This window comes from Pseudophryne corroboree, chromosome 2 (genome assembly GCF_028390025.1).
Source record: "Pseudophryne corroboree isolate aPseCor3 chromosome 2, aPseCor3.hap2, whole genome shotgun sequence".
NCBI classification, from domain to species: Eukaryota; Metazoa; Chordata; class Amphibia; order Anura; family Myobatrachidae; genus Pseudophryne; species Pseudophryne corroboree.
Window position 1 is genome coordinate 213,597,165 of NC_086445.1, and position 15,415 is coordinate 213,612,579.

Genomic DNA, 15,415 nt, shown 5'->3' on the forward strand with positions numbered 1-15,415 from the left:
TGTAGTTATGTGACCGGCGGTCTCCTTCCTATGATGGACAGATTAGAGTGTTACATTACACTGGATGAAAACACAGTAATAAAGTATTGTCAGGTCCCGCCAGCCAGTTGTTGTCATTGTTTAACACTGATTTGCTGGGATGTACTCTACATACAGCATTTCACTGTATCATACGCAGATGGTCAATGTCTGAAGCAGTCTCCTACTTTCTGTATAACTCAGAGGTGTAGCGCATAGCCACGGCACCCGGAGCGCGTACGTGCTATGGCGCGCCCCTTCCCCCAAGTGTGCATGTTGGGTTAAATTAAAGGTGTGTCTCCCCATAGCTGCTTCCCCTCTGTGTCTCCCTATGGCTGCCTCCTGCCCTGTGTCTTGTCTCCACATGGCTGCCCCTGCCCCTGTGTCTCCCCATGGCTGCCTCCCCCCTGTGTCTTCCCATGGCTGCCTCCCTCCGTGTCTTGTCTCCGCATGGCAGCCCCCCCGTGTTTCCCCATGGCGCCAACCCCCATGACTTCCCATGGCTGCCCCACCCCGTGTCTTCTTACCGCATAGCTGCCTGCACCCCCCCCCCCTTGCATCTCCCCATAGCTTCCTCCCCCTCTGTGTCTCTCCAGCAGCTACTCTTACCCCTCCTGCCCTCGTCCTGGATCAGTGCTGAGCCCCTCGTCGCTGCAGCCATGGCTTCTCCTGTTCTTCAGTCACAGCGCACGGACGTCATGACGTTGCATGCTGTGCCAAAGACAAAAACTTTATTATGCTGGGGGTGTTGGGGAGAGCATCCATCCCTCTGCCAAGCACTGTGACATACTACTAGCGCCACAGTATATACCTACTGGCGGGATAGCGGCGCCCTTGCCGGAGGCTGGCGTCTAGAGCATGAGCTCCACCGTCGCCGCCCTCGCTACGCCCCTGCACTATACACTACATCTGTGTGGTGTATGCACTCTCTGGCTGGCCCCCCCACTGGTGACAGGAGCTGCAGGACATGTAAATAATATATATATTACCATGCCTTTGATCCGCCTAGATAGCAATCTTTTATGCATAGTCAGTAAGTTTACCTGGAGCCAAACCACCAAATTGATTTTCCCAGAAATCGGAACTACCACGTCTGTACGGTAGTGGTAGAAGAAAATGGGCGGTGTACTGCAATCCGTACATATTAGTAATAAAACAACTTAAGAATTTCTGCCCAACTAAACCCCAAATGGGTGTTTCTGGGTGTTTCTGGAGGGTCAGAGAGTGCAAAATGGTGTCAGAAATTGTTATTAGCAATTAGTGCTGCAGGCAGAATTTTTTATTTTCTAGATTGGATAAGGACTGGCCCCCAATGTCCTTATATTTGGAAAAGTTGTACTTTTTGTTTAGAATGGACTCAGTAGAGAATTATACACTGGGGAAGGGGGAGGTGGGGGGGATTGTAATAGAGTGTGAGAATCAGAAAGTGAGAGATTTTGTGAGAGTTCTGCTGTTTTTTTTTAAGTGGCAATCATTTATATGGCAAAATCAACCTCGTTTTGCCATGTAAATGATTGCCACTTTAAAAAAAACAGGAGAACTCTCCCATAATCCCTCACTTTCTTATTCTCACACCCTACTACATTCCTCCCTGGATGTTTGTTATCTGTACGGGAGGGATCTATAGATAACCTACCAGTGTGTACCAAGACCCAAAGCAAAGGGGGAGGTTTATAAAAACTTGTAGAGTGTTGTATGAGCTGAGAATGGTATCAGCAGACCCCCCCCCCCCCTCCCCCAATTCCTTTACAAACCTGGCACAACTCAGATTTCCGTTTGTACCCAGATGTTTCTGTTCATGTCTCTCCTCTTGTCTGGGTGCCTCTCTCCCCATACTATGTTAGGCTAGGCTATATTATACTATCTTTTGTAATGACTTATTGATTCACGGTGTTTGAAACACAAACCATACTTTTACTGGAATCTTTACAACCACCCTGATTAGTATGAAAATCCATACTGACATTCTTCTTTGTTGTTTTACAATACACGTCATTGTTTCCTGTGATTCTCACTGCTACGCACTGCAATAACAAGTAACAAATGCTTTTCCTCACGTTTAGCACTGTGATGTATTTTCCATGTATTCTCCTATTATAGTCACCTTCAGTATGCTGTTAAAGTTGATGGAAAAATATGTCTATCACCAGATAATCAATTTATCAGAGCTTAGTTTCATTGAAAAATAAGTGTTTACTGAGATCTACAGAACGTATTTCGATGGACAGCAACCCGCTATCAGAATCCCGACAGCCCCTCCAAAAGTTCCCTAATCCTCCCCTGCCCACTACCCTAACCCTCCCTTATGTGTGCCCAACCCAAATCTTCCTGGTGGTGCCTAACTGTAATCCTCCCCAGTGGTGCCTAACCCTAACGCTCCCTTCCCCACTGCCTAAATCTAACCCTCCCCGCTTGATGCCTAACCCTAACCTCCCCTGCTAAGTGCCTATCCCCCCTCCCCATCCTATCCTTCCCGTCCCTGCACCCTAACACTAACCCTCTTCTAATACCTAAACCTAACCCCCCCAGGCGACAGCACGTGAGCGCGTCCCGCTGGAAGATGGATCGGGATTCCGGGCGTCTGTATTTTGACGCTGGGATCCTGAGCTCTATAGGGATTTTAACGGTGGCATTATGCCATCGTTCGGGATTCCGGCATCTGTATTTCGACAGTTGGGATCCCGTTTGGCGGCATTTTGACTACATCCCTTTCAAAGATAGCAAAACTCATTGTACAGTCAAATACCAAAGAATAGTACAGGTTGAGTATCCCTTATCCAAAATGCTTGGGACCAGAGGTATTTTGGATATCGGATTTTTCCGTATTTTGGAATAAATAGATACCATAAAGAGATATAATGGTGATGGGACCTAAGTCTAAGCACAGAATGCATTTATGTTTCATATACACCTTATACACTCAGCCTGAAGGTCATTTTAGCCAATATTTTTTATAACTTTGTGCATTAAACAAAGTGTGTCTACATTCACACAATTCATTTATGTTTCATATACACCTTATACACACAGCCTGAAGGTCATTTAATACAATATTATTAATAACTTTGTGTATTAAACAAAGTTTGTGTACATTGAGCCATCAAAAAACAAAGGTTTTACTATCTCACTCTCACCCAAAAAAGTCCGTATTTCGGAATATTCCGTATTTCGGAATATTTGGATATGGGATACTCAACCTGTATAAAAATGTATTCTTCATATAATTTGCATTGTACAGATTGACACATTTACATAGTATGGCCAGCAAACAGAATGCTTTTTATTAACTGCACAGACTGCAAGTCTATAATCAGACCTAACACACACCAGCACTGTCCAGGCCATGTTAGGACGGTGATTGGGGGCCGTCAGCTGAACAGGTGCTGCTGTGACACTACAGTCATGTGACATTTTTATGCCACCTGGTAACTGATCTTGACTGGAGAATACATGCTTGACGTATTATATTGGTGTTCTTATGCAATGGCCCTCACTGTACTGCTATTTAGTTGTCGGACACATTTGTTGGAAATAATATACCGGGGAGGACTCCAGCCCATCTATATTGATTAAAAACAGCGTTTAAATATTATAATGATGATGATGATGATTTTTATTACAAATATTATTATTACAGGAACACAAATAATTTTATGGCAACTGATGGTCTGGCACCTTTTTTAATCTGGACACATCAGGCTTTGGGAAGGGGGGTTAGGGTTAGACTGCAGGGGAGATTTATTCTGCCGGGGTGGTGGGTGGGGGAATCAGTGGTGTACCCGTGCATGCTTACATGTGGCCCAATAGAAAATTGTAAGAAGGAATAAGAGGAGCAGGACAGCGCTTCCAAAGCCCGCCTCAGAGAACTTCGGGAGTTATATTGCTTCTGCATGATTGCTGAGTTCTAAAAAGGGATGTGCGCGCCCCAGACACACTACAACTCCCAGAAGGCTGTGTGCTATCAGATAGATTTGACTACTCCTCCCAGTGTCAGCAGCTGCAGCAAATTACTACCGGCTGTCCAGCAAAATGGTTAATCCGACACAGTGTTAGAACCAAGGGTGGCGGAAAATCAGTGGTGTGCCTGTATTATAATCATCATCATGAACATCAATACTAATAATACTTTAAACAATATTATCAAAAATATTCTTTGGAATTCAATTGGTGGGCAACTCTGTGTGGCACCCACCGGCACTTTACAGCAGTGGGATCATGCTCAAAAGTGTTTGCTACCCCATAGGGTAGCAAGCACTTTTGAGTGAATCGGGGTGTGAATCGGCCGATCAGAGGGTGCGAGAAGGGCTGCCGTTGCTGACAGTTAAACGCAGCAGCAATGGCAATTCGCACACTTCGCCGGAAACTGAATCCCCCCCTTTGTTGCCTATCGAGAATGAACCTTATTTGTAATACTTTAATTACTTCATAACGATTTGTTGATGTAATTGCAGTTCTGCTGCAACATACTTTGGGGGAGATCTATCAAAGGTTGGAGAGTTGGAGAGAGATAAAGTACCAGCCAATCAGTTTCTAACTGCCATGTTGCAGGCTGTGGTAAAAAAAAATTATAGCTAGAAGCTGATTGGTTGGTACTTTATTGCTCTCCACTTTATCTCTCTCCAAAATGTTATACATCCCCCCCATGGGTTCACTACGGCTGGCCGGCGGTCGGGCTCCCGGTGACCAGCATGCCGGCGCCGGGAGCCCGACCGCCGGCTTACCGACAGCGTGGCGAGCGCAAATGAGCCCCTTGCGGGCTCGCTGCGCTCGCCACGCTACGGGCACGGTGGCGCGCTACGCGCGCCACACTATTTTATTCTCCCTCTATGGGGGTCGTGGACCCCCACGAGGGAAAATAAGTGTCGGTATGCCGGCTGTCGGGCTCCCGGCGCCGGTATACTGAGCGCCGGGAGCCCGACCGCCGGCATACGGAAGATCCCCCCCCATGTATGTATTTTTGGTACAGCAGTGACCACCAGCCAACATTCTATGCAAATTATGGGGGGGGGGGGTTCTATCAATCCTTCACTGGAGAAGTTGGCCATGGCAACTAATCAGCTTTTAACTGTCATTTTAAAGACGTGATAGATACATGATAGCTATCGGCTGATTGGTTGCTATGAGCAACTTCTACACTTTATCTCACTTGAAGGTTTGATACATCTCCCTCCGTGTAAAAATCATTCAGAATGTTGTTCATGTTGACTCTGTCTCCAAATGTAACTGCATATGGGCTATTGTATACCAGCGCCATTGTAACAGCTAATCTCCAAGCTCTCTAGTTTTTTTTTATGCTATAATATAAATCCACTCATAAATCTGATTGGTGATATCTGAGATAATAAAATGTCATTATCTGGGCTCCCTTGGTCCAAAAGGCCCCTCAACCTCTCCTGCTTAGGGCTGGAGGCATTGTTCAGTCTTCTCACAGTGTTGTCCCTTCACTATGATCTTATCTTTTGAATTAACGGAAAGATCACGGAAGAGAGACCTTGACAATGCCACAAAGTACAGTATTTGGCTGTATTATCCTTTCATTTGTACAAAGGTCTCGTATAAATGTATTAGTTAAAGTTAGCATTAATTGTATTTGGGGGTCATTCCGACCTGTTCGCACGCTGCTGTTTTTGCAGCGCAGCGATCAGGTCACTACTGCACATGCGTATGCACCGCAATGTGCAGGTGCATCGCATGGATACAAAGCGGATTGTTGCTGAGCAATGAATTTAATGAAGAATCCATTTGCATAGCCGATCGCAAGGAGATTGACAGGAAGAAGGCGTTTATGGGTGTCAACTGACCGTTTTCTGGGAGTGGTTGGGAAAATGCAGGCGTGTCCAGGCGTTTGCAGGGCGGGTGTCTGACGTCAATTCCGGGACCAGACAGGCTAAAGTGATCGCAAGGGCTGAGTAAGTTCAGACCTTCTCAGAAACTGCACAAAATGTTTTTGCAGAGCTCGGCTGCACAGGCGTTTGCACACTTGCAAAGCAAAAATACACTCCCCTATAGGCGCCGACTATCTGATCGCAGCGCTGTAAAAAGTAGCTAGCGAGTGATCAACTAGGAATGACCCACTTTGTCCCTCAGTCTAGTGGAAGGTGATGGTGAAGATCTCCGGGTAGCTATTGAGGGACAGCAAGAGGGGCATCCGGAGCTAGTTTCTGTCACTGACTGAGGCCCTATGGATCAGGTTCCAGACTGTGCACTTGAATTGTACATTATACATGTTACCTTATACTGCACATGATTATGGTGTATTACTCTGGTACATTATCATGCATGAGCAGTATTTACTACAGGTTGAGTATCCCTTATCCAAAATGCTTGGGACCAGAGGTATTTTGGATATCGGATGTTTCCGTATTTTGGAATAATTGCATACCATAATGAGATATCATGGCGCAAGCACAGAATGCATTTATGTTTTATATACACCTTATACACACAGCCTGAAGGTAAGTTTAGCCAATATTTGTAATAACTTTGTGCATTAAACAAAGTGTGTGTACATTTACACAATTCATTTATGTTTCATATACACCTTATATACACAGCCTGAAGGTCATTTAATACAATATTTTTTATAACTTTGTGTATTAAACAAAGTTTGTATACATTGAGCCATCAAAAAACAAAGGTTTCACTATCTCACTTTCACTCAAAAAAGTCCGTATTTCGGAATATTCCGTATTTCGGAATATTTGGATATGGGATACTCAACCTGTATATATATATTTCGCAAGGGGCCCAGACCATGCACTCTCTCATGGTTAGGCAAACCAATGTGGCGGCTGGCCACACCGCTAAACATGGGCCCCTACCACTGCATTTTCCCCGGTGAGCCCTTTATGCCTCAGTCCGACACTGGGTGTCTCTCATTCTATTTGGTCCTTTTCCCCTATTTGTGTGTCCTGATATCAAAGGAACGATGCCAAACTTTATCAATTAAATGCAAGTACAGCTATCAATAGTTGAGATTTGAGTCTGGAATCATCTCCTATTCTCATATCATGCATTAATGCAATCTTTTGTCAGTTCCTTTGGAGAGGTGGTCACTCCAGAATGAATGTGTGGAAGCTGTTCTAATCTTACTCTAATGGGGGTATCAACTTCCCATTTGTTGTCGACTACAATCATGTGGCCATTCTTCATTATCTTAGTGACTGGCTAAATGGCATTGACAGTACAGTATACCAGCATGACCAGATGATTCCTGAAGACTTGAAAGACAATATGCATATTTGGACCACTAGATTGGTTTGGCATAGTCTTTGAAAAAGATGGACCTTGATAATGCACATAAATCTATCCACCTCCCTCTGGACCAGAATCTGGAGTATAAGCATAGCTTCCCATTCTTTCAACTTTTCAAAGATAAAGTTTCTCATAAATGCTTGTGATAAAAGGCCTCTCTGAATTTCTGGATTCTGATTGGAAAAACTCTTTGGAAAGACTTTTGTTCCAAACTCCACCCTTTACCAAAACCTTATCCAGTCATCATTATTTCCTAAGGGTAGTAATTGAGCATGTGGAGATCAATATGGGGATGGCTAAATGGTTAATTTCCATCACTGACTCTGGCGGACATTGTTCAAGCATTTAATGTTCCTGCAAGCCGTTGATAGCTAGCACTTATGTGGAGTTACTTCTGAATGTGTTTCATAACCCAAAGATTGAGGTTCCTCATGGGTGTTTTGCTTCCTTCAGCTTGCCTAAAGTGTAATGTAATGGAGGCAGACCTCTTACATTGTCTGAGGGTTTACAACCTGGTTCATAGTTTTTGGCTATTAATTCAGAGGCACGCAGAAACCCATCTGGTGAGCTATGAGCCGGAATGTCTATGTTGAGGACATTGCTTTGTAGACAGTGACTCACAAAGGGTTGCAGACTTGCAGTAAACGCCTACCTGTTACTAGCGCTGCAGGGAAATACACAACACTCTAACATTGGATTCAGCCAACACCACCTCCTTTTCCCTTTATGGGGAAGATGTATGAAACCTTGAAGAGAGATAAAATGGAGTAGTTGTCCAAATTAACCAATCGGCATCTGTCATTTCAAAGACTGTGCTAGATAAATGACAGAAGCTGGTTGGTTGTTTTGGGCAGATTTTCTACTTTATCACTTGATGTGCCTCCCCGCAAAACTTCCCCCAACCCCCTCTTCACATGAAACATTATCCCATGTTTTTTAGATAGGTCGGTTGAAACTTTATTTAGCAGTTTGGGACAGTGATATTGGTGCTCTTCCTATTATACCCCTTTCACATCGCACAAATAACCCGGTATCGACACGGCATATTGCCGTGTCGACACGGGTCAGTGTGCGATGTGAAAGCACTTTCCGAGAATTAGCGGGTCGTCTGACCCGGTAATTCAACCCGGTATAAAAGAAGGATTATACCCGGGTTGAATACCGGGTCAGGTGCAGTGTGAATGGGAGCCGCGTCGATGCAACACGGTTCCCAATTACAGCATAGGGAGAGGCGGCGCAGGAGATGAGCTCATCTCCCAGCGTCGCCTCCACCCCTGCCCCTGCTGCTGCTGCGCCCCCCCGCTGCTATGGCAACCAACCCAGTATATTGCCGCGTCAGAAAGCCAGCAAAGGAGAGCAAATGCCGGATCCCACCCTGTAAGGACACGTTTCTCTTACCAGGTGGGATCCGACATTTGCGATCTGAAAGCGGTATTACTCTCCTTTTTCAGGCACCTCTGGAAAACGTCCCACTGATTAAAGCTCTAAACCCATAATATATATATTCCCCTGGGAGTCTGCTTTATTTCTGAGTTTTTTGCAGATATTTATCAAAGTTTGGAGAGATAAAGTGGAGAGAGATAAAGTATCAACCTATAAGTTTCTGTCATTTTGCAAACACAGGGGTCCGTCTATTCGGGAAGCAGTAAAAAGAGTGAAGAAGTCAGCTAGTGGAAAACTTGCGTATTGCAACCAATCAGCATTGAAGTAACTGCTGGTAATTCCATCTTCTACACTCCTGCAGAACATTGCACTCAAATAACTGCTGGTGAATATATACTTGTCTAGGTTTATTGTAAATGAGTGCTGCAGATTATCACTACTGATTGCACTGAAATAGTAAATAGCAAATTGGGTGTTAAGAATTATAGCATTGCTATAGGCATAAGGCATCTGGTTTTATATTAGATTGCTTATGCACATGATGGGTTGCTATTGATAAAATGGAATGTTATCTCCTGAGTATAGGCATGAGGGCATGACTGTGATAAATCTCAGTTGGTTGGTTTGTTTGGTTGTTTTCTTAAAACTGTTTTATTACTAGTCATTGCTGGGGGAGGGGTCATTGGAGTTTGGGTGTAATCAGTGTATTCACATGCTTGGTCCATTACTTAAAGAGCATCAGGACGGCTTAGGCCGTAGGCTTGTGGGCCATTACTTCAAAGGACATTATTTAAAGGATAACTACAAGTTTAAAAATAATTTCACGGTTACACCGACGTTAAACCGAAGAAAAACAGAAGGACAACAATCTATCCACAATCTGGACCACTAAAGGACAACTTACAAACAAATGTGAGTCCAGTTCCTCTACACCTCAAACTACTCCAGCCTGAGTAACCCATACTTATAACTTAAATCTGTGTTAGGAACGCTGCTAGACCTTTCCACTTCATCTGCAACTACTCAAATTTATGTCTATAGCTTACCAAAACCATCTGATTTCTCACCTGTACCAATGCTATCTGTCTTTTTACACTATGAAAAGACATCCCCAAACTGCTTACTGCAGCTCTCTCTTATGCAAACTCATGTATGTTTTTTTATTTAATGATTGGCTTGTAATTGGCATTGCATGTGTGGGGAAGTTGCACAGTGAAACATAGTTTATTATTGCATGCTCTCTGGTGTTTACCTCCTTTGATCATTTGCTCATTGTGGTCAGGTGTACTATATCTTTACATTTAGGGAGGTGTATTCATGGTGTAAAGGACACAGTGTGATTCCTGATTAGTAAAAAAAAAAAAAATAAAAAAAAAAAAATATATATATATATGTATATATATCAAACACTGAGCAACATCCCCAAACAGGTAATTTCAACTTTAAACTTGTCATTTATTTTGTACAGTCTGGACATGGCTACTAATAACAAATGCACAGACAAAAATCTTAAAGCTATGTGTGCAAATGCTAGGAGCTTAGGAGACAAAATTCCAGAGCTAATTGCGATAATGACAAGGGATAACCTGGATTTTGTGGCAATTACAGAGTCATGGTGCAATGAAAATCATGACTGGGACATAGCTATACCAGGATACAATTTATTTAGGAAGGATAGAATAGGAAGAATAGGAGGAGGGGTAGCAATGTATGTGGAAAAAAAAGCATAAATGCTACTTTAATACAAAATATTGAAGACAAAACTGAGGCCCTTTGGGTCACCATAGAAACCGGGGAGAAGGATGTTATTTGCATTGGGGTGATCTATAGACCACCAGGCCAGAGGCAGGATTTGGACAGGAACCTATTGTTGGACATCACTAAAATGGCTTTAAAGGGAGAAGTCATAATCATGGGAGACTTTAATTTACCTGATGTAAATTGGGAGGGGTCTTTTGCAAGTTCAGCTACAAGTGGCAAATTTCTACATTCCTTACAGGGAGCATCTCTCAAGCAATTGGTGACTGAGCCCACTCGCAAAGATTCAATATTAGATTTAATTCTTACAAATGGTGATAGGATATCTGACATATATGTGGGTGAGCACCTGGGATCCAGTGATCATCAAGCAGTATGGTTTAGTATAAAGACAGGATCCAACTCCTGTCACACAAAAACAAAGGTGTTGGATTTTAGAAATGCTGATTTTGCAAAAATGGGGAGATGTTTAAGTGAGTCATTGGCGGACTGGTGGAACTTGGATGGAGAGGTGGGAAAAACTGAAAAGTGCAATACTAAGTGCAACTGATCTTTGTATCAAAACGGTTAGGAAAAGCACCAGGAAAAGGAAGCCAGTGTGGTTCACTAAAGAAGTATCAACTAGTGTGAAAGCAAAAAATAAGACTTAAGACAGAGAGTGAGCATTTGGTGGAGGGTGACAAGGCAATAGCAGATCACCTAAATAATTATTTTTGCTTAATATTTACTACAGAAGAAGGGATGGGGCCACAGTTAAGTTGCAAGGACATTCATAAAAATAAGGTAGATGAAAGTACATTTACAGAGGAGAAGGTCCTAACAGAACTTTCACAACTAAAAGTGGATAAATCATTGGGACCAGATGGGATACACCCAAGGATACTCAAAGAGCTAAAAGATGTGCTGGTTACACCATTAACAGAATTATTTAACCAGTCACTAAATACAGGTGCTATTCCAGAGGACTGGAAAAGAGCAAATGTAGTTCCACTGCACAAAAGTGGAAGCAAGGAAGAAGCAAGTAACTACAGACCAGTAAGCCTTACATCAGTAGTGGGGAAAGTAATGGAAAAACTATTAAAAGAAAGAGTTGTGGAATATCTTAAATCAAACCACTTACAGGATCCAAAACAGCATGGATTTACTGGTGGTAGATCATGCCAAACAAATCTTATTGACTTTTTTGACTCTGTGACGAAAATAATAGACCAAGGGGGAGCTGTAGATGTAGCATACCTAGACTTTAGTAAGGCATTTGACACTGTCCCACATCGCAGACTGCTAAATAAACTTGAAAGCGTGGGGGGTGGATTATAAAACAGTTAAATGGATAAGAACCTGGTTGCAGGATAGGAAACAGACAGTTGTAGTTAATGGAGTGCAATCTATGGAGGGAAATGTTACCAGTGGAGTACCCCAGGGATCTGTACTTGGTCCAGTTCTCTTTAATATCTTTGTTGGTGACATTGCAGATGGTATTGAAGGGAAGGTATGCCTTTTTGCAGATGATACAAAGATATGCAACAGAGTAGACACACCGGGAGGGGTAAAACAAATGATTGATGACCTAGGTAGGCTTGAGAAATGGTCAAGAACGTGGCAACTACAGTTTAATGCTAAAAAATGCAAAATCATGCACTTAGGTCTCAAAAACCCAAAGGCTAAATATAGTATCAAGGGTACTATAATGGAAACTACTGAGGAGGAAAGGGATTTAGGAGTCACTATTTCAAGTGACTTGAAGGCAGGAAAGCAATGCAACAAAGCAATGAGAAAGGCAAGTCAGATGCTTGGTTGCTTAGGGAGAGGAATAAGTAGTAGGAAAAAAGAAGTGATAATGCCACTGTATAGGTCATTGGTGCGGCCCCATCTGGAATACTGTGTCCAGTTCTGGAGACCATATCTCCAAAAGGATATAAATACATTAGAGAGTGTACAAAGAAGGGCAACTAAAATGGTGCATGGCCTACATCACAAAACTTACCCGGAAAGGCTAAAAGATCTTAACATGTATAGTTTGGAGGAGAGAAGAGAAAGGGGAGACATGATAGAAACTTTCAAATATATCAAGGGTCTTAACAAAGTTCAGGAGGGAAACATTCTTCAAAGGAAGAGAAATATTAGAACTCGAGGACATACACTGAGACTGGAGGGGGGGAGGTTCAGGGGAAATTTAAGGAAAAATTACTTCACGGAAAGGGTAGAGGATAAGTGGAATAGTCTCCCATCAGAGGTGGTAGAGGCTAAGACTGTAGAGCAATTTAAACATGCTTGGGATAGGCATATGAATATCCTTACAAAGAATTAAGGTTCAAAAAGGGTTGAGATTACCTAAAGGATAAAAAAAAGGGGCAGACTAGATGGGCCAAGTGGTTCTTATCTGCCGTCAAATTCTATGTTTCAAATTCTATGTAACATTTATCAAGTGCATTCTGTAAACTTATATGTAGTAGCTGATTGGTTAACATGGGCAACTTCTCCATTCTTATCACTGATTCATGAATAGACCCTACAACCTGTAACATGGCAGTTAGGAGCTGAGTGGTTAGTGCTTTATATCTCTCCACTTTATCTCTCTCCAGGTTTGATATATCTCCCCCCGAATGTTTTGTTGCAGCACTGTTTGAATGGAAAGGTTATGTAATGGAGATGGCCATTTTGTGTTTTTGATATAACTATTCTTGAACACTGTGTACCGTTAGTTAATTCAACAGAAACGATTGGAAAAAATAGGCCTATTATTACTCCTTTAAACCATGCAGAATTTAAATAATCTAATCTACCTTTCTCTTACGTCCTAGAGGATGCTGGGGACTCCGTAAGGACCATGGGGTATAGACGGGCTCCGCAGGAGACATGGGCACTATAAAGAACTTTAGAATGGGTGTGCACTGGCTCCTCCCTCTATGCCCCTCCTCCAGACCTCAGTTAGATCCTGTGCCCAGAGGAGACTGGATGCACTACAGGGGAGCTCTACTGAGTTTCTCTGAAAAAATAATTTTGTTAGGTTTTTTATTTTCAGGGAGCACTGCTGGCAACAGGCTCCCTGCATCGTGGGACTGAGGAGAGAGAAGCAGACCTACTTAAATGATAGGCTCTGCTTCTTGGGCTACTGGACACCATTAGCTCCAGAGGGTCGGAATGCAGGTCTCACCCTCGCCGTTTGTCCCGGAGCCGCGCCGCCGTCCTCCTCACAGAGCCGGAAGATAGAAGCCAGGTGAGTATAAGAAGAAAGAAGACTTCAAAGGCGGCAGAAGACTTCAGATCTTCTCTGAGGTTGCTCCCACACACTGCAGGCACGGATGGGTGCAGGGCGCAGGGAGGGCGCCCTGGACAGCAATAAACCTCTAGGACTGGCTCATATAGGTATATAGGCTGCGGAGGCAGTATATATTATAATCTCCCGCCAGTATAAATAAATTTGAGCGGGACCGAAGCCCGCCGCTGAGGGGGCGGAGCTTGATCCCACAGCACTAACCAGCGCCATTTTCTCCACAGCACACTGCAGAAGCTAGCTCCCCGGACTCTCCCCTGCTGAACACGGTGACAGAGGGCAAAAAAGAGAGGGGGGGGGGCACTTGTAAGGCGCAGTGAGTGTATAGATATATCTATATAAATATATAAAAGCGCTATTTATCTGGGAATTTTGTTTCCAGTGTCATTGGCGCTGGGTGTGTGCTGGCATACTCTCTCTCTGTCTCTCCAAAGGGCCTTATTGGGGGAACTGTCTCCATATAAATACAATCCCTGCGTGTGGGGGGGGGTGTCAGTACGCGTGTGTCGGCATGTCTGAAGCGGAAGGCTCATCTAGGGAGAAGGTGGAGCAGATGATTGTGGTGTCTCCGTCGGCAACGCCGACACCTGATTGGTTGGACATGTGGAATGTTTTAAATGCAAATGTGACTTTGTTACATAAGAGATTAGACAAAGCAGAGTCCAGGGATAATACAGGGAGTCAATCAATGGCTTTGACGGTGTCACAGGGCCCTTCAGGGTCTCAAAATTTCCCCTATCCCAAATAGCAGACACTGATACCGACACGGATTCTGACTCCAGTGTCGACTACGATGATGCAGGGTTACACCCAAGGGTGGCCAAAAGTATTCATTATATGATTATTGCAATAAAAGATGTTTTGCATATCACAGATGACCCCTCTGTCCCTGACACGAGGGTACACATGTTTAAGGAAAAGAAACCTGAGGTGACATTTCCCCCATCTCATGAGCTGAACGCATTATTTGAAAAAGCTTGGGAAACTCCAGACAAAAAACAAAAGAATTCTTATGGCGTATCCTTTCCCTGCACAGGACAGGGTATGGTGGGAATCCTCGCCCAGGGTAGACAAGGCTTTGACGCGCTTATCCAAGAAGGTGGCGCTACCGTTTTCAGACACGGCAGCCCTCAAGGATCCTGCTGATCGCAGACAGGAAACAACTTTAAAATCAATTTATACACATACGGGTGCTTTGCTCAGACCGGCAATAGCATCAGCTTGGGTTTGTAGCGCGGTAGCAGCTTGGATAGATACCTTGTCAGCTGATATTGATACCCTAGATAGGGATACCATTTTGTTGACCTTAGGTCACATCAAAGACGCAGTCTTATATATGAGAGACGCTCACAGAGACGTCGGGCTACTAGGTTCAAGGGCCAACGCCATGGCGATCTCGGCTAGGCGAGCACTGTGGACCCGCCAATGGACGGGTGATGCCGACTCAAAGAGGCATATGGAAGTTTTACCTTACACGGGTGAGGTTTTATTTGGGGAAGGTCTCGCGGACCTAGTTTCCACAGCTACCGCGGGTAAATCTACTTTTTTGCCTTATGTTCCCCCACAGCAAAAGAAAACACCACAGTAACAGATGCAGTCCTTTCGGTCGCATAAGTACAGAAGAGGTCGCGGCTCTTCCTTCCTTGCCAGAGGTAAGGGTAGAGGGAAAAGAATGCCTGCTATGGCCAGTTGCCAAGAACAGAAGTCCTCCCCGGCTTCTACTAAATC

General features: G+C 43.9%; 1 protein-coding gene across 2 annotated transcripts in view; it reads left to right on the forward strand.

The window, feature by feature from the left end:
* AVIL (advillin) overlaps positions 1 to 15,415 on the forward strand; it is a 176,611-nt gene that overhangs the window by 15,427 nt on the left and 145,769 nt on the right. The window lies entirely within an intron of this gene.